The sequence below is a fragment of the Ptiloglossa arizonensis genome, chromosome 6 (genome assembly GCF_051014685.1).
Source record: "Ptiloglossa arizonensis isolate GNS036 chromosome 6, iyPtiAriz1_principal, whole genome shotgun sequence".
NCBI lineage: Eukaryota > Metazoa > Arthropoda > Insecta > Hymenoptera > Colletidae > Ptiloglossa > Ptiloglossa arizonensis.
The window spans coordinates 20,908,248-20,928,873 of NC_135053.1; positions in this window are offsets into that span (position 1 = coordinate 20,908,248).

A 20,626-nucleotide genomic window follows, 5' to 3' on the forward strand; every position below is an offset into this window, starting at 1 on the left:
CCCTGATCAATTCTACCTACCAACCCATCAACCACTCCTATTAAACCAAAATCCCCAATAAATAACCACCGTTCCAAAGAATACCAAAATGTTCACCGTACTGAAACTTATATTTCTATTCTTTGAAAAAGACTACATTTTCCATTTAGCAACTACATAGAAAAAAATTCGCAAACTTTACCCCTTTTCGACGTCTCAGAGTGATGCCCCTCCTTAAGTACCATTTACCATTTTGTATGATTTTTACTTTCGTAAAATTAGGAAATTGAGTTTCCTAAAGTGAAACTGAAACTTATATTTCTATTCTTTGAAAAAGACTAAATTTTCCATTTAGCAACTAAAAAAAAAAAAATTCTCAAAATTTACCCCACACTATAAATAACTCGTTGAAAACTTCAACTCCAATCTTTCTCCCACATAATTCTCCTCCCTGATCAATTCTACCTACCAACCCACCAACGACTCCCATTAAACCAAAAATCCCCAATAAATCACCACGATTCCGAAGAATACCATAATGTTCACGATACGCTTGGAAAATCATCGTCTCGCGACTCAGTGGCCGCGGAGAGGAGAATCCGCTTTCCATGAGGCGATAGGAACGCGATTTTCCCGTAAAAGACATCTCACCGCGCACGCCAGTGGTGGAATCGTATCTCGCGGGGGCGTGTACGACGCGCTGCGCAACGACGGATCCGCGGGCCCGTAAAGTGGAAAGGAGCGTCGCGGTGCATAGCAAGCGGCGTGCATCGCGCGTCTCACGGCTCGTTTCCGATCCGCGGGACGCGTTCGCGACGCGTACGGAACCGGCGAGAATTTTGCCGCCGCTTAAGCGCGACGCATTTGCATCCACCGCTACCGTTACCATCGCGATCCAACGATGCTCCCCCCGTGGCCCCTGGATCCTTCGAATCTGCATAAATATCCGAGTTGGAACTCGTCGAGTGGTCCACGCAGTCGGTTAATTTTTTCAACACGTGTAATTCCATAGCGGGGCCCCGTTAATGGACGTCCCGCGTACGCGTATGCAGATTCTCGGAAGGAAGCCGATCGCTCGACTCGCCGGAACGATCTCCTTGGGGGCGTGTGACGGGACGGGGGACGGCTCGGGGGGGAGATACTTTCCTGTCAGGAGGCCGTCACGGCTCCGTCGATCTGACTAAGCGCTGATTAACTCCCCCCTCTGTACACCCCGTGACAGAAATAGAACCTTGGTACGCGCTTCCTCGAACTAGTTTCCGTTTGGATTCGATTACCGACGCGGGGGTGGTGGGGCTGTCGGAGCGGGAACACGGAGTCGATTAATCGAAGATCTCGCAGCCATTTTGCTAGACCCGTGCACTTGTCCGCGAGCTTTGGCCAATAGACGCTTTGTTTCGTTGAGGGTAACCGTGAGACATGATCATTTGTATTTGGGTAGGAAATTTCGAGAGGAGATCTGGAGGTTTGTTTGGTTTGGGTTAGGTTTGCGTTGGGTATATTTTTCATTTAGTAAGTACTTAGGAAAAAATTGACATACTTGTCGATAAGATTTGGCCAATAGGCGTTTTGTTTCGCGGAGGGTAACTATAAGACATGATCATTTGTATTTGGGTAGGAAATTTCGAGAGGAGAATCTGGGGGTTTGTTTGGTCCGGGTTAGGTTTGAGTTAGGTATATTTTTTTTTTTTGTAAGTATTTAGGAAAAATTTGCAAAATTTACACATTTTTCAATGGTAACTGTAAAACATGATCATTTGTATTTGGTTAGGAAATTTCGAGAGGAGAATCTGGGGGTTTGTTTGGTCTGAGTTAAGTTTGGGTTAGGTATATTTTTTTTTTTGTAAGTACTTAGGAAAAACTTTGCAAAATTTACACATTTTTCAATGGTAACTGTAAAACATGATCATTTGTATTTGGTTAGGAAATTTTGAGAAGAGAATCTGGAGGTTAGTTTGGTCTGGGTTAAGTTTGAGTTAGGTCAGAACTAGACTGGGTTAGTCAGAATTTTTCATTTAGTAACTACTTACGAAAAAATTCGCAAAATTTACACATTTTTTTGATCATTTGTATTTGGATAGGAAATTTCGAGAGGAGAATCTGGAGGTTAGTTTGGTCTAGGTTAGGTATATTTTTCATTTAGTAATTATATAGAAAAAAATTTGCAAAATTTACACATTTTTCAAGGACTCAGAGTGGTACCCCTTAAGTACCATTCACACTACGAATTGCTCATTCAAAAATTCTACTTCAATCTTTCTCCTAAATAATTCTAACCAACGATTCTCCTCCCTGATCAATTCTACCTGATGATCTCCCTCTAGAAAACTACACAACTCAAAACAGAACCCACTCACATTGAACTCAACTACTCACATTGAACTTAACTACTCACATTACACTAGAATCCCTAATAAATCATCACCGTTCCAAAGAATACCAGAATGTTCACTGTACTGAAACTTATATTCATATTCTTTGAAAAAGACTACATGTTTCATTTTGTAACTACCTAGAAAAAAATTTGCAAAATTTACCCATTTTTTGACGCACCTAAAACACGACACTTTCTATTTTAGTAGGAAATTTCGAGAGAAGGTTAGTTTGATCGATTATGTATCAGTGAGAAATGAGGCTATGATTTCCTTTCTGGGAGTAAAATTTGATTTTTTTTTAGTCAATCTTACGTCATGCAAAGTTTCATATTTTATCAAAAATTTTGTATTTTATCCTCAATCGAGGGAGAATATCTTCAAAAATCAAGAAAAAAATAGTAACAGAAATTAAAAGAAATTCTCTAGCGCATCTTCAGTGATACGTTCACAGTGGTACGTACGAAGTAGTCGTGTAATTAATTGAATATTAGTTCCTTCTAAAAAAAATTACACTCACTGGTATAATTTATCCGTCCCGAAAGCCTCGGTGGAACGAGTTTTAAAAACCGAGATCACGATAAGGGAAACAAGTCGATCCTGTCAGCGGGGCTTTACCGCGCGAATGGGGTCGATAAAGTGTTCACGAGTGAACATTCGGACATTGTTGCAATAAAATAATTATATACCGTAACGAGTTACAAAGTATAGGGTCAATTTGCGCGTAAATCTTCGGCTCGGTGTATCACCATCGGAGCGGATATCCACCCCGAAGCGTCGTCACATTTCAAACTCCAAATTGAACGTGGTAATCGCAGAAGCGCGACCACGGTGGTTTTATTTCTCTTGTTTGTCTTTTTTTCTATTTTTTTTCTTCTTTTTTTTGTAACGCAAGAGTACTTCGGAGCACCCGAAAGGCAACGCCGAGGCATCAGCATCAACTGTTCGCGATCGTATAAGAATATGATAAAGTTGCTTTGATGGGTGGCCATAAAAAGTGTCTTGCGTGTCTAATGGACTTCCCACTGGACCCTTATCACGCAGTTTCAATCTTATATTAACTCTTAAAGTATAAATTACGGAGGCAATCGCGAACGATCTTCCAGCCTCACGCTTCGTTGCCGTCCTCTTCGCGTAATTTATGGCGCATCGGCTCGCGATTTATCGCGATTTTATGGTTCAACGGGAGACGTTGATCGACCCACCGCCGTGTCCAGGTCGCATTAGCCGAAGGGGAACAATTAACCTTAATGACGGTAATAACGCGTTGCACCCTGTATTGTGCGCGGAGTCATTCGATGACTCCTTTCGCTTATAATTCCTGCGGTACTCGTGAGAGTACGTTTAGCGAAAGTGTGTCGGTTAGGTCGTTTGCAATTTGCATCGATCTCGGCGATACTTTTAAACGTCTATTCGCTTTCTCTATTTCGTACGATTATATTGCGGATTGGAAGTACGTTTCGGTGTAAAGTGTGCTACTAGAGGCGAGATTGTTTTATAGAGGCAATGTTTAGTCGTATTTTACGTTGCAAATGATTTGTCGAATAGTATCGACTGCGTGAACACGTCACACGATGTGTTTATTAATCGATTGCTCGATTCGTGAGTAGGTATAGTCCCGAAAGCAAGAGATTACCGTTCAAGGTCACCCTCTCGCCGACTTTACGCTGATTGCACTTTTATTGACTATAATACTTCTCTTTAAAAAATTACAAAATTGATCCGCTACAAATGTCCGGTTAAGTATTCTTTGTCTCTCAATTATTATTCTATAAATTCTAACAATTTTCCCTCCATTTCCATCGATTATAGTATTTCCTTTCAATGTTTAAAAAATTGATCACTCGGTACATCCTAAAACAGTCTGTTACCGTAATTCTTGCCTGTAGAAAAGACTTTAGATGACCTTCGATGGTGAATTGCGTTTCCATCGACTATATTTCTTATTAATAATCTAAAAATTGCACTTTTATCAACTATAATACTTCTCTTTGAAAAATTCCAAAATTGATCCGCTACGAATGTTCAGTTAGGTATTCTTTGTCTCTCAATTATTATTCGGAGAATTCTCACAATTTTCCCTCCATTTCGATCGACTATAGTATTTTCTTTTAATAGTTAAAAAATTGATCAGTAGGTACACCCTAAACCACTCTGTTATCGTAACTCTTGCCTGTAGAAAAGACTCTAAGTGACCTTCGATGGTAAATTGCGTTTCCATCGAGTATATTTTTTATTAATAATCTAAAAATCGATCACTAGGTACATCTCAAACTACTTTAGTATCTATGGTAACTTATGCTACTAATTGAAAGGGCTCTCCGTGAATTATATCTACACCAACTATAATACCTCTCTTCAATAATGACACAATCGACCTTCAACTGTCAATTGCAATTATAATACTTCTATTCGATAAAACTATAAAAATCTTGCCATTCAACAGGTCCTAAACTACTCTAATACCTATAGTAACTTAAGTTACTAGTTGAAAGGGCTCTCTGTGACCTTCGATCGTCAATTATATTTTTACTGACTATAATACCTCTCTTCAACATCTCCACAATTGACCTTCAACTGTCAATTATATTTTAATCGACTATAATACTTCTCTCCGCTAAAAATGTAAAATTCTCGCCACTCGACAGACTCTAAACAACTCTAATAGTTATAGTAACTTACGCTGCTAATTGAAAGGGCTCTCGGTGACCTTCGACCGTCAATTACATCTCTAGCGACTATAATACCTCTCTTCAACATTTCCATAATCAACCTTTAACTATCAATTATATTTCCATCGACTATAATACTTCTCTCCATTAAAAATATAAAAATCTTACCACTTGACAGGTCCTAAACTACTATAGTAACTTACGCTACTAATTAAAAGACCTCCCGGTGACCTTTGGCCTTTAACCTTTAACTATCAATTATATTTCCATCGACTATAATACTTCTCTCCGCTAAAAATATAAAAATCTCGCCACTCTACAGGCCCTAAACTACTATAGTAACTTACGTTACTAATTGAAAGGGTTCTCTGTGATCTTCAACCGTCAATTACATCTCTACCGACTATAATACCTCTCTTCAACATTTCCACAATCAACCTTCAACCGTCAATTACATTTCGGCTATAACATCGACTATAACACATCTTCCCACTAAAACCATAAAACTCTCGTCACTCAACAAGTCCAAAACTACTCCAATAGTAACAGTAACTCACGCCACTAATTAAAACACCTCTCAATAACCTTAGTATCCCTCCACACCACCTCTCGATACCAAAAAAAATCAACCCCTTCCCAAAAAACATCTCAACGATCACCCCGCGAAACGTCGACACGTAACCCATCTTTCCAACGCGTAAAGATCCACATAACCTCTAAAATACCCCCACTCCCGGTATCCACGAACGGAAATCATCTTCGCGCCTCGCTCGTCGTTCTCCCACCCCCCATAAATTCCCCTCCCACACATGACACTCTTCGCGAGAAACAAAGCGGAAAAAAAACAAAAATAAAAAAAAAACCCCAAAAATAAAACGCGAAACCCCGAGCGCGGCATCCATCAGGTTTCGCAATCTCGTCCGCGAGATCTGGCGAAGAGGCCGGTCCTAGCGTCGACGGAATATTTCGCGCTAATTGTCAGAGGGTTATCGTCAATCTCATTATACGCATACCAGCCGCGTGTATCGTCGCGTTACGCGGTCCGTGGGCCCCGTTGGTAGGGGCCCCGGGGGCGTCGACGTCCACCCGTGGCCGGGTACGTCGAACGAGGTGGACGCGAGCCTCGCCGGGCGTGCGGTGAGGTTAGCAAGAGGAGGGCGAGCAGGGAGGTTTTACACGGCGCGACGTTCCCTACGCTCGTTTAGTTGGTTCGCGCGAACGAGGGTGATGTCACCGTGCCTGTTCGATCCGCTATCGCGAATTTTAATGATGGTGCAAATGTCTCGGCGGACCGGCGCTATATTATCTCGGAGTTTAGGCCGGATGCGAGGCCGCCCACGCTTAGCTCGGCCACCATTCCTCGCGGCCACGTCGCCACGGCTACTTACACTCGCACCAGGACCGTGTGGAATTTCGGCCTTTGTCTCCACGACCGGTCCGATTCTAGGCTATTTCGCGCGCAACCCTTGCTTTCCATCCGGGAAACGCCACGGTGAATCGATTCGTTTCACGCAGCCACCACCGATCACCATTTTCTTTACACGGTGTTTCTTCTGCCCCGCTGTTAGTTTAATCTTCTCGCCTTGTAACGCCCGATCCTGTTCATTTTTGTCTTCCATGGCCCTCCCTGGCCCCACTTCCCGCCGCGCTGGTAGTCGTTCATATCTACGTTCACCGTGCTTCGTCTTCCGAGATCCCTCGTTTCTTCGTTCGGGTACACGATGTTCCACGGGGAATCCCTCCCCACCCCCTCCACCCCCACTCCACGCGCACCACCGGTCCTTTGTTCCTGTCTCTTCCCGAGCTTTTTCGATGCACCCGCTTCCCGTCTTCGGTTCGTCTTCGATCTTCGCCGTGTTCGCTTGTTCCGTCTACCTCGTGCTCGTTTTCTTCGGGGCACCGATCGAACTTCGTCTCTAATTTACGATTATACTACCGCTCGCCGACGAAGTCACGATCCACGACTTCGCAGCCCTCGCGCCAACAACGAACAGATGGATAACAATACGCGACGATAAATACACCACGAACGAGCGTAATTCGTTCCGAGCTCACGTCTCGAGTCAATGTTTTTTCATTCGTCTCCGCATTGGCAATTAACACTAGGACTAACCAAAAAGGAGATTTCATTTGTTTTGAAATTCTGTTTTAAATTAGTCGATTGTTAACGGTGTCTTTGTTTGCAATATTCGTGGGCAATTATCGAAATAGACAAGTAATGGTACTTGGAAAGTAACTTGAAACAGGTACTTGGAAAGTAACTTGAAACAGGTACTTGGAATGTTACTTGAAACAGGTACTTGGAATGTAACTTGAAACAGGCACTTGGAAAGTAACTTGAAACAGGCACTTGGAAAGTAACTTGAAACAGGCACTTGGAAAGTAACTTGAAACAGGTACCTGAAAATTAACATTAGAACTACCCAGAGAGGAAATTTTACTTGTTTCATAATTGTTTTTTAAATTACTCGATTGTTACAGGTGTCTTTATTTGCAATATTCGTGGGCAATTATCGAAATAGACAAGTAATGGTACTTGGAAAGTAACTTGAAACAGCTACTTGGAAAGTAACTTGAAACAGCTACTTGGAAAGTAACTTGAAACAGGTACTTGGAAAGTAACTTGAAACAGGTACTTGGAATGTAACTTGAAACAGGTACTTGGAAAGTAACTTGAAACAGGTACTTGGAAAGTAACTTGAAACAGTTACTTGGGAAGTAACTTGAAACAGTTACTTGGAAAGTAACTTGAAACAGGTACTTGCAAAGTAACTTGAAACAGGTACTTGGAAAGTAACTTGAAACAGGTACTTGGAAATTAACACTAGAACTACTCAAAAGGGAAATTTGACTTGTTTCGAAATTCGTTTTTAAATTACTCGGTTATTAACGGTGTCTTTGTTTGCAATATTCGTGGACAGTTATCGAAATAGACAAGTAATACTTGAAAAGTAACTTGAAACAGGTACTTGGAAAGTAACTTGAAACAGGTACTTGGGAAGTAACCTGAAACAGGTACTTGGAAAGTAACTTGAAACAGGTACTTGGAAAGTAACTTGAAACAGGTACTTGGAAAGTAACTTGAAACAGGTACTTGGAAAGTAGCTTGAAACAGGTACTTGGAAATTAACACTGGAACTACTCAAAAGAGAAATTTTACTTGTTTCGAAATTCTTTTTTAAATTACTCGATTATTGATGGTGTCTTTGTTTATACTATTCGTGGACAATGTTATCGAAATAAACTAATGGTACTTGTAAATTTATTTGACCTTTCCTCATTTAACTTCGAAGATACTATTGATAAGAATCTTCAAAGATTCTAGTGTTAAGTGGTAAACAGGGACCAGAGATTCACGATTTTGTTGCGTTTGAAACTTTGTAGTGATAATAGTTTATTTACCGACACCAGGACCATAGCTAGGTTTGATTATAGTCTAAGAGTATCTTTTGTTTTACGACGCAAGTAATAGAGGTTTGAATTGTACGCGAAAAATAAGAAATTAAATGCTTTATTTTGAAAGTGTGTATATTCGCGTATTTATTTTCGTCTTCTTGAATTTACCGATCGTGGAATAAATTATTCGACACCACGTGGCAAAGATTAACCTATTCCACATGTGTCGAACTATTTCTTAAAAAGATTAACCTCGTAAATTTTTTGGAATTAGAAGTAACAGAGGACCGAGAATCTTACGATCTCAATTTGAAAAATTACGATTCGGTTTACACGATCGAGCAACTATAATTTTCCAGTCTTTCTAACCCTTTTGTAAGTATGTTAGCAAAATTTCACCGTCTTCTCGTTTTATTGACTCGATCCTCCATATACCAGCAATTAAATGGTACAAGAGGATCAAGAGTCTCGTGATTACACTTTAAAAACGATTTATCTTCCACGATCGAGCAATTATAATTTTATAGCGTTTCTAACCTCTTCGCGAGGATATTGGCAAAATTTCTCTCTTCTCGTCTCATCGATTCGATCCTCCATTTTGTTTCACCTAAAAATACACCAGCTTAACAATACAAAGAACCAAAATTCTCACAATTCCATATTAGAAATATTACTATTCCTTTCGCATAATTAAACAGCTGTAATATTCCGTCTTTCTAACCTCTTCTTGAAGATACCAGCAAAATTTCACTCATCTCGTTTCATCGATTCGACCCTCCATTTTGTTTCACCTAAAAATACACCAGCTTAACGATACAAAGGACCAAAATTCTCACAATTCCATATTAGAAATATTACTATTCCTTTCGCATAATTAAACAGCTATAACACTCCAACGTCTTTCTAACCTCTTTCTGAAGATATCAACGAAATTTCGCTCATCTCGTTTCATCGATTCGACCCTCCATTTTGTTTCGCCCAAAAATACACCACCTTGACGACACAAAGAATCAAAATTCTCACGCTTTCACTTTGAAAGTAAAAATATTTCTTTCGCGTAATTAGACAAATTAATATTCCACACTATTGGACAACTGTAACATTCCAGTGTCTTTCTCTTCGGGAGAGTATCGGTGAAATTTCATCGAAACTCGAGGCCAAGCGTGTCTTCTCGTCGGAGTATCGATTCGAATTATCCTTAATAAGGTATCGACGATCTCCGATCCTCCCTTCGTGTTTCCAGTCCCCCTCCTCCTCCCGCGCGGATTCCCGGATCGTTCTCCGTTTCCGGTCGTGGCACGAAGAAGTTGCACAACAATGCGGCGTGGCAGTAGGGATTAACAATGGGGATAAATTATCGGCGAGCGAAGAAGGTCAGCGATTCCTCGCGAGGCTACGTAGCGAGGCTGCGGGCCCGATTACGGTGACGTTAATTTAACCGGTGAAACGCGCGAAACGAGAATTACGAGGCACGAAGTGGTGAATGAAAGGAACGAGAGGTGTACTCTACTCGAGATTCTTCCTCGCGATCGTGGTGCGCCACGGTGAGAAAAACGAGCAGGAGGACCGCCCCTATCACGCGATTCCACCGGCAACTTCGTAAATTTCAATTTATACCCGTGTCTGCTGGTTCTGTTCATCCGTTTAAGTGCCACGCGAACGGCGCTACTAACGCGCGAACGAAAAGCAGGTGATTCCTCGAAGTCGCCTCCGCGACATGCACACCGAAATGTCGATCGGCCCTACCGATTCCACGGGTCGCGTAAAACCCGCATTTTCCCACTCTTAATTGCGACCCGAAACGAGTTTCGATATTTTTCACTACCGTGCCCGGTTCAACGGATATATACTTCTACCAGCGACGAATCATCGATCGGATCGTACGAAAGACGCGAGCCTAAAGCCACCTTCGCACCTGTGGTGGTACCACGAGGGGATAATATTGCAGAGATTGGCGTGAAATTTATTAAGAGAACGTGAATTGTAATTTGTATGGAGTGAATTACGAGAGTTAATTTTTACAAGTGGAAGTGTGGCTTGAGGAATTTGTAGACTAGATCGAATCGTTCTCGAAGAAAGGCGCGAGACTAAAGCCACCTTTGCACCTGTGGTGGTTCCACGAGGGGATAATATTGCAGAGATTGGCGTGAAATTGATTAAGAGAACGTGAATTGTAATTTGTATGGAGTGAATAACGAGAGTTAATTTTTGCAAGTGGAAGTGTGGCTTAAGGAGTTTCTATCGTGATTTTAATGTTTGGAACGAGATGAAAGTGTCTAGAAGAATGATTATTGTATTTCGAGAGAAAATTAGAAATGTCTATGTTAAATTCTAATAGTTTCTTGTGAATGAATAATAAAAGTTTCATCACTTTTTACAAGTGGAAGTGTGGCTTAAGGAATTTCTATCGTGATTTTGATATTTGGAACGAGATGAAAGTATCTAGAAGAGCGATTGTTATATTTTGTGAGAAGATTAGAAAGGTGTATGTTAAATTCTAATAGTTTCTTGGGAATGAATAATAAAATTTGTGTCACTTTTTACAAGTGGAAGTGTGGCTTAAGAAATTTCTATCATAATTTTAACATTTGGAATGAGATGGAAGTGTCACGAAGAGTGATTATTGTATTTTGAGAGAAAATTAGAAAAGTGTATGTTAAATTGTAATAGTTTCTTGGGAATTAATAATAAAAGTTTCATCACTTTTTACAAGTGAAAGTGTAGCTTAAGAAATTTCTATTATGACTTTGATATTTGGAACGAGATGAAAGTATCTAGAAGAGCGATTGTTATATTTTGTGAGAAGATTAGAAAGGTGTATGTTAAATTCTACTACTTTCTTGGGAATAAATAATAAAGATTTTGTCACTTTTTACAAGTGGGAGTGTGACTTAAGAAATTTCTACCGTGATTTTGATATTTGGAACGAGATGAAAGTATCTAGAGAGTATTTTACGCACGAAAAACAAAAAATGGTCGATAAAATTCCCAAGAGTGGAATGTGGCTTTAGAGTCACCAGAACGTAAATTACCATCGCGAATATACCTGGAGAAAATTCTTCCAATACTTTCTATAAGCTCGATTACGAAGATATAAATTACAATATAACGCTTTCTTGATAACAAATAACGAAAGTTACGTTACACCAATTCGACACGTGGGAAAGTGGCTTAAGAAACGTGCACAGTGACTTTAACGTTGAGAAAAGTTCTCCAAACGCGACCGTTACATTTTCAGTACCGCAACGAGTATTTTCAGCGCGGACAGATACGTCAAATTTGTCCGCGATGAGAGAACCGGGGGGCTTTATTGCCACCTGAAACCCAAATTAGAGAGAAACGTTTCATTAACGGACAACGAGGAATCATTGAAATCACCGAAATGTGTCTCGCGGTCCGCATTACTCATTTACCATTGCACGACGAAACGTTGGACAGATAGCGAGCGCTTCTTCGAAACGCTAATTATTTACCGTTCATTGAGGATCCTGACACGACGAGCGATGAAAATTTACACGTCGTCCGAGCGACGTTCCCGAAACTCGTCGCTGGTGAGTACGGTGAAAGCCGAGTCAATTAATGCAAAACAGGTTGTAACGTTAGCTGAAAAGACAGACAAGGGACACCGCAGTTGCACCGCGAGCGAATGCATTTCTGTCGCTGGGGTGAAATCAGCGTAGATATCGTTTCATTCGTTTCTTTTCTAACCCCCCCATTAACGTAAAAATTGAGAACCATCTATGATCGAACGAGTCAAGAAAAAAAAAGAAAGAAAATTATTCAAACGAAAGATTCGAACGAAGAATCGAAGAGATGTAATCGTAGGGATGAAATTCAAACTCTTTTTATAGTAAGTGAGAATAATCTCGCTTGTATTTAATGGTTGTAAGTTTCCACTGACTCTGTCTTCCAACCTGTCCACGATCAACATCTCTCTTTGGATATTTATAATTAATTTCAGCAGCGAGATTCCAACTCTCTCGAGACGTGTAATCGTTCCAATCGAGTCAGTTCTTTCCAACTCGGTTGTGTTTAATTATTGTATACACCTACATTGACTCTGTTATTTAAATTGTTAAAAATCATGATCTCTACGTGTCAATTGATCAACTACTCGAGCTTCAGTCGAGTTAGTGAAACACTATATATTAATTCGAGTCGTTCTTTCGAAGAGAAGACATTATTCTTTTCTCTACGAAAGCATAATTTCGTTTCAGGGATCCACGAGGGTCTTTCGACCGTCCATAAATTAACTACTGTAATTTATAAAAATCGATCGGACGTCCAACGCCGGTTACGCTTGTATATAACTGCTAATTTAGTGCCAACAGCGATTAATTCGGGATCCTTGATAATCCTACTCGAAGCGCCGATGAAACGTTAAATCTGTCTTTCGTACAGACGCGATTCGCACCTGGGATTCTCGGCTAGAGATAGAATTATCGACCGTGAAAGTTCAACTCGAATCCGCTTCCGAACCTCGAACTCGCTCGGGGAAACTTGGCTGAATTTTTCAGAAGTCAAAGGAACGCGGAGAATTCGCTATCCGCCACACGACACCTGCTACAATTTAGACGCCAAGAGGATACCGGCTATTGCGAAAATTACACCGGGGGACTACGAACTCTTAACGACGGTTATCGACCTATTCTATGCTAAATGGATCCGTGATAGAAGAATTAATTTCACGATGTGTTCTTCTTGCCCATGATGGTTCGCGAGTTTGTACAGGGTGTCGAAGAAGAAGGTTCAGTGGTTTCGAGGAAGATGAAACTTTTTTTCTTCGTTTGACGAGTATGTACTTTCAGTATGTATCCTGAAAATCTCGAATCTTGTTTTTTTACATTTATGATTTTTTAGGCTCTATCTGAGGAAAGTAACAAAATCTCTGCGAACGTAATTTTCACAAACATAACTTCTACGAATATTATTTCTACGAACAGAACTTTTACGAACAAAATTTCTAACATAATTTCCACGAACATAATTTTTATGAAAATTTCCACAAAATTTCAACAAAATTTCCACAAAATTTCCACGAACATAATTTTCACGAACATAATTTCCACGAACATAATTTTCACGAACAAAATTTCCACGAACATAATTTTTATAAAAATTTCCACAAAATTTCCACGAACATAATTTTCACGAACATAATTTCCACGAACATAATTTTCACGAACATAATTTCCACGAACATAATTTTTATAAAAATTTCCACAAAATTTCCACGAACATAATTCCTACGAACAAAATTTCTACTACCATAATTTCCACAAACATAATTTTCAGGAACAAAATTTCCTCGAACATAATTCGTATGAACATAGTTTCTACGAACATAATTTTCACGAATACAACTTCTACGAATGTAATTTCTATGAACAGAACTTTTTTGAAGAAAATTTCCAAGAACATAATTTCCACGAACATAATTTTCACGAACATAATTTCCACGAACATAATTTTCACGAACATAATTTCCACGAACATAATTTTTCTACAAATTTCCACGAACATAATTCCTACGAACAAAATTTCTACTACCATAATTTCCACAAACATAATTTTCATGAACAAAATTTCCTCGAACATAATTCTTATGAACACAGTTTCTACGAACATAATTTTCACGAACAAAATTTCCACGAACATAATTTTCATGCACAAAATTTCCTCGAACATAATTCTTAGGAACACAGTTTCTACGAACATAATTTTCACGGACAAAATTTCCATGAACATAATTTCCACGAACATAATTTTCATGCACAAAATTTCCTCGAACATAATTCTTAGGAACACAGTTTCTACGAACATAATTTTCACGAACAAAATTTCCACGAACATAATTTCCACGAACATAATTTCCACAAACATAATTTTTATGAAAATTTCCACAAAATTTCCGCGAACATAATTTCCAAGAACATAATTTTCACGAACAAAATTTCTAACATAATTTCCACGAACATAATTTTAATGAAAATTTCCACAAAATTTCCACGAACATAATTTTTATGAGCAAAATTTCCACGAACAAAATTTCTACTGTCATAATATCCACGAACATAATTTTTATGAAAATTTCCACAAAATTTCCCCGAACATAATTTTTATAAAAATTTCCACGAACATAATTCCTACAAATAAAATTTCTACTACCATAATTTCCACGAACATAATTTCCATGAACAAAATTTCCACGACCATAATTCGTACGAACACAAATTCCACAAGCTCTCCCAAATACAATTTCAACAAACAAAAACTCTACAATCAAATCTCCTTAAACTATCAATTCGAAGCTCGTATAATCCTTAGCAAGATATCAATAACATTCAATAATTCATCCCTCGGTGTTTCTTCACCCACATATCCAGTCTTTTCCCAAATCCGAGTAACAATTGCAACAACATCGCACCCGGTTCTCGTACTCCCGGTTGATCACAGACACGGCGTTAAAAGTGCGAAACTTCCCCAAACGTGAAAAAATATCTGGTCGATCGACGAACGTGGAATCCACGACCAGGTGGTTACTATGAAACAACCGGGGAAAGATAAAATCTATGATCGTTCGTTGCGGGTGTTCCGCAGCGACATCGAACGACACGATTGCGCGCAACGTCTCGTTTAATCAAGGCCGAATGTTTTACGCGCGCGCATTAAAAGCGGAACGGCCCGTGTTATACGCGAATGCATAAACCCGAACCGGCGATATCGGGGACTTTACGTTCGGTTTTATTTAAATAAACTTTCCACCGCCGCCCCCGTCCCCGGGGGACGGTCGGGGTCGACGATTCTCCTCCGTTGGTAATACGTTTTACCGCGAGACACTCCCGCGAGCGAAACTGCCGCTGAAAGAGGCTTTGCGCGATCACCGGGAACGCCAAGAGGCACTAAAATCTGCCGCGCGTTTCGACCATCGGTTTCCCCGCAGCTTCTAATTTTTCCTTCGCGTTCTTACCCATCGATTTCCCCCTTCCACTTCAATGGAGAATCTTTCTTTTGCAAACAGTGCAAAAAATCGTCACGTACCGACACTCGTAGCTACAGTTCTTTTTTTTAATTTTTGCTTTTGGTTTTCTTTTTTTTTTTTTTTAATTTAACGTTGCATCGATATTTGGATATCATTAGGTATTTCGTTTATTGTTAGGTCGTTTCAGGTATTTTGTGTCCAGTGTTCAAATTTTATGTTAGATGTTTAATGGTGTTTTTTCATATAGGGTGGTTCAGGGTGTGAATCTATTGGGCTTCAGGGTGAATCTCTATAAACTCTCGTTTCGAATTATTCAATTGCTCGCTAGTAACTTTCATTTCGAATTATTCGAACGTCGCAAACAACTCTTACTTTGAATCGTTCTGGATAAATTCTAATTTCGAATTATTCGACTCCACTGACTCTCGTTTCAAATTATTCAATTGTAAGATGAGTTGAAAATGTTATATGAAAATATCTTTTATGTACCTTGGTTTTCCAGCAATGAACGATCAAAGAAAACATTTAACCTTCCACGAACAGTTTCAGTTCCATTTTGTATCGTTTGTCGTAGATGTACAGTTGGGAACTGGAGAAATGACTTCTGGATTAAGGGAAGTATAGTATTGTTTATTTAAATGTAGACAGCTTGAAGAAATTTTCACTCGTTGTAGGCCTTCGAAGGTCAAAATCCGATTCATTTTCAATTTCTTCGAAAAGGTCAACTTCTCAGCTGCGCACAGTATAATACATTGTGATAGATTGTAACACACATGATAGATTTTAAACCAAGGTAATTAGGAGACACGTTCATTGGACATTTTTTATTCGTCTCAGTGTGTAAATTCACCCACTGAAACATGGACGTGTATTTTTTGAATCACAGTTGATTCCATATTTTCTATCTTTGCAATTAGAATTTTCCACATTAGAGATGATAATCGGCTGCGAACGAGCCACGTATATTAAAATTCACCGATCGACGAACCCTCCTGTCGATGAAAATTGCAACGAAGATTCTGAGCGACACGTGTAAGTCTAAAAGTGTCAACTTCATCAAGCCGCGGGCACACTATTTCTGTTCTTGTTTATATTCATAAATAAGTGCTGTCACGTTGATTAAGCGCCGAACCACGTCTTTATCGCGGTATTTTTGCCCCGCAAGACACGTCCATTTTTATTCCAGCTTAAGCACGGGGCAGTTAAAGACCCGATTAACGTCATCGAATCTGTATTCTGTTTTATTCTCGGCGAACGGCGCGTATTTACGATCGCATCGATTTACGACAAAAATGTTAACGTCTACGTTGACACACCGACGTCGGATAGACGCTGAGCGGACGTCGTTTCGAATTATTCGAACGTTCGCGAGAGACTTTTATTTTGAATCGTTCGAACGATATCGAGAGATTCTCGTTTTGAATCGTTTTGAACCCTCTCGAAAGAATTTCGATTCGAATTATTCGATTGTCACGAATAATTCTTGTTTTGAATTATTCGATTGTCACGAATAATTCTTGTTTTGAATTATTCGATTGTCACGAATAACTCTTGTTTTGAATTATTCGATTGTCACGAGTGACTCTTTCTTCGAATTATTCGATTGTCACGAGTCACTCTTCTTTCAAATTATTCAATTTTCTTTCAAGTGACTCTCGTTTCGAATTATTCAAGTGTTCTCGAGTAACTCTCGTTTCGAATATTGGACTATCCCGAGTGACTCTCGTTTTGAATTACTCGACTGTCACGAGTGACTCTCATTTCAAATTACTCGTCTGTCACGAGTGACTCTTTCTTCGAATTATTCGATTGTCACGAGTGACTCTTCTTTCAAATTATTCAATTTTTTTTCGAGTGACTCTCGTTTCGAATTATTCAAGTGTTCTCGAGTAACTCTCGTTTCGAATATTGGACTATCCCGAGTGACTCTCGTTTTGAATTACTCGACTGTCACGAGTGACACTCATTTCAAATTACTCGTCTGTCACGAGTGACTCTCGTTTCGAATTATTCAATTGCTCGCTAGTAACTTTCATTTTGAATTATTCGACCATCGCAAACAACTCTTACTTTGAATCATTCTAAATAAACTCTCATTCCGAATTATTCGACTGTCACGAGTGACTCTCCTTTCGAACTATTCAATTGTTCTCCACTGACTCTCGTTTCAAATTATTCAATTGTTCTCGTGTGACTCTCGTTTCGAATTACTCAGTCGTTCTCGAGTGACTCTCGTTTCGAATTATCCAATCGCTCGCTAGTAACTTTCATTTCGAATTATTCAACCGTCGCAAACCACTCTTACTTTGAATCATTCTAAATAAACTCTCATTCCGAATTATTCGACTGTCACGAGTGACTCTCCTTTCGAACTATTCAATTATTCTCCACTAACTCTCGTTTCAAATTATTCAATAGTTCCCGAATGACTCTCCATTCGAATTATTCAATACTTCCCCAGTGACTCGTTTCGAATTATTTAACCATCGCGAACGACTCTGAAATTGAATCGTTCGCAAGACATTCTCACTTCGAATCGTTCGCTCGTCACCGAACGTTCTCGTTTCGTTGTGAAACGATTCGTCGCCATCGACATCGAGCGAAAACGCAACTCACTTACGGTCGATGTTCTCGAAAACGATTTTCTCGAAAAATTCACCACCGATCGATCGATCCCACAGCCAGACCGGATCGTCAGCCGCGAACGAATAAAAGGCAGCGATCTCGGGCTCCGTTTCCCAGGAACCAATGTTCCCGCCAACTGAATCTCAATGAGAGAAAAATGCCTGGTACGCCGTTCGCACTAATAATGCTTCGACAAGCTCGTTTATCGGTGATCTCGATCAGCGTGATCCAACGCGAGCTTGTCGCATAAGTGGTCGCTTTAATACCAGCGTCGAGTACACGCGTAGGATTTATGCTAAACCCGTTAGCGTCACGAAAGAACTATTCCGCGGCGTCGGGGCCGCGTTTTCCGCCGATAGTTAACCGCTGCGAGACGCTGAATAACTTCGTGTCCTGGCTTCCATTAATGCAGGAATTCTAGCGGTTTCTGTTCCTCGACTCGGGGAGGAAATCGACGCGGAGACCTCTACCACGGATCCAGACGATACGAGTACAAGGTGCATCGAACGATTCCAAGAAGCTCGATGACTTTCTAATTTCACGGTGAAAAATTCCGAAATGATCGCTGATCTCAACCATTGGTTTAGGTTGAAGTCTCTCAAAATTGGAATACTTGCCATTTGCATCTGTATCAATCTTGTTACTTGATCTTACATTGGGCTTGGAATTTCCAAGAGATTGTGTCCTCGATGATTTACAATTTTATGGGGAAAAATTCAGAAATTGTTATAGATGTCAATCATTGGTTTACGTTGAGATCTCTCAAAATTGGAACACTCGCCATTTGCATCTGTATCAATCTTGTTACTTCATCTTGCATTGGGCTTTGAATTTCCAAGAGATTGTGTTCTCGATGACTTTTCAATTTTATAGGGGAAAATTTAGAAATTGTTATAGATGTCAATCATTGGTTTAGGTTGAAATCTCTCAAAATTGGAATACTTGCCATTTGCATCTGTATCAATCTTGTTACTTGATCTTACATTGGGCTTGGAATTTCCAAGAGATTGTGTCCTCGATGATTTACAATTTTATGGGGAAAAATTCAGAAATTGTTATAGATGTCAATCATTGGTTTACGTTGAGATCTCTCAAAATTGGAACACTCGCCATTTGCATTTGTATCAACCTTGTTACTTCATGTTGCATTGGGCTTCGAATTTTCAGGAGATTGTGTTCTCGATGACTTTTCAATTTTATGGGGAAAAATTCAGAAATTGTTATAAATGTCAATCATTGGTTTAGTTTGAAATCTCTCAAAATTTAAACACTTGCCATTTGCATCTGTATCAATCTTGTTACTTGATCTTACATTGGGCTTGGAATTTCCAAGAGATTGTGTCCTCGATGATTTACAATTTTATGGGGAAAAATTCAGAAATTGTTATAGATGTCAATCATTGGTTTAGGTTCAAATCTCTCAAAATTGAAACACTTGCCATTTGCATCTGTATCAATCTTGTTAGTTTATATTGAATTGAGCTTCGAATTTTCAAGAGATTGTGTGTAGACAATGGTTGCAAAGGGTTGTGCACAGTCTGAATAACTTAAGAAAGTACGAGAGAAGTACAGTTTGTAGGATATTACGAAAGTAATGTAATTAGGGTGGAGATCTTCCAAAGAAATTGCCTCGAGTGCATCATTATTCAAACAAGGTATAAATATATACAATAGTAAAGCATTATTTAGACAATAATTTTCGATTCGATGGACTCGCAGTACAACTAAAACCTAGAAAATTTCAATTTCATCCTAATACCATGAGAACCAAAATTATGCAACTACTCAAATACCAAAAACAAATTTCCAACACGTGACCCCTTCAAAAATTAACTCTTCCACGTTTACCAATATACATCTATTCCATCTGAAACTCCCCCGAACGCGTTACACATAAAAATATTGTATTGTTCGTAAAGTAATTTCGTTCTCCAAAATGAACAATCTATAATTTATCAAAATATTTACACACTCCAAAAAAATCGTGTTTCATTTTCACCAAAAAAAACGAAATGACTTCCCGAACAACCTATTACAATCACACACACACACACACACACATACCCACCCATACACAGCCACCGAACTAAAATTCGAATAGAATCCAATGTCTATAAAAATCCATTCTGAAACTTACGTTGTCGAAACGTTAATTACGAGTCGGCACGTTCGTGTGATCCGTGAGAGAGGAACCAAGCTATAAACGGAGCCTCGAGCACCCTATTCTCACGGCCAACAAAGACGTCCCTAGATCGTGCTACGCGCATCACCGTGCGCCGAAATTATCCCCGGCGATTAGATAAGTAAATATCGCCCAATTATCGTGGCTCGAGAGCCGCGGGTGAGCCCGGTGTCGTGCAAGAAGATGGTCCCCTGCTCCCGTTGGGTCGGTGGCCGCTAAAAATATCCAATAAATTCCGTATCGGTGGGCAGGCATCGTCTTTCGAAATAGATCCCTCGATGCGGAGAGAGAACCGGCGGCGTTGTCGTCATTAACGTCACGTCAGGGGGCGAACGTCGCGAAGACGAAGCACACCGAGCGCGTCGTTGGCCGCGAACTCGGCGCTCGGTTCGCTCGTCCCCGGGACCGCTGACGGACA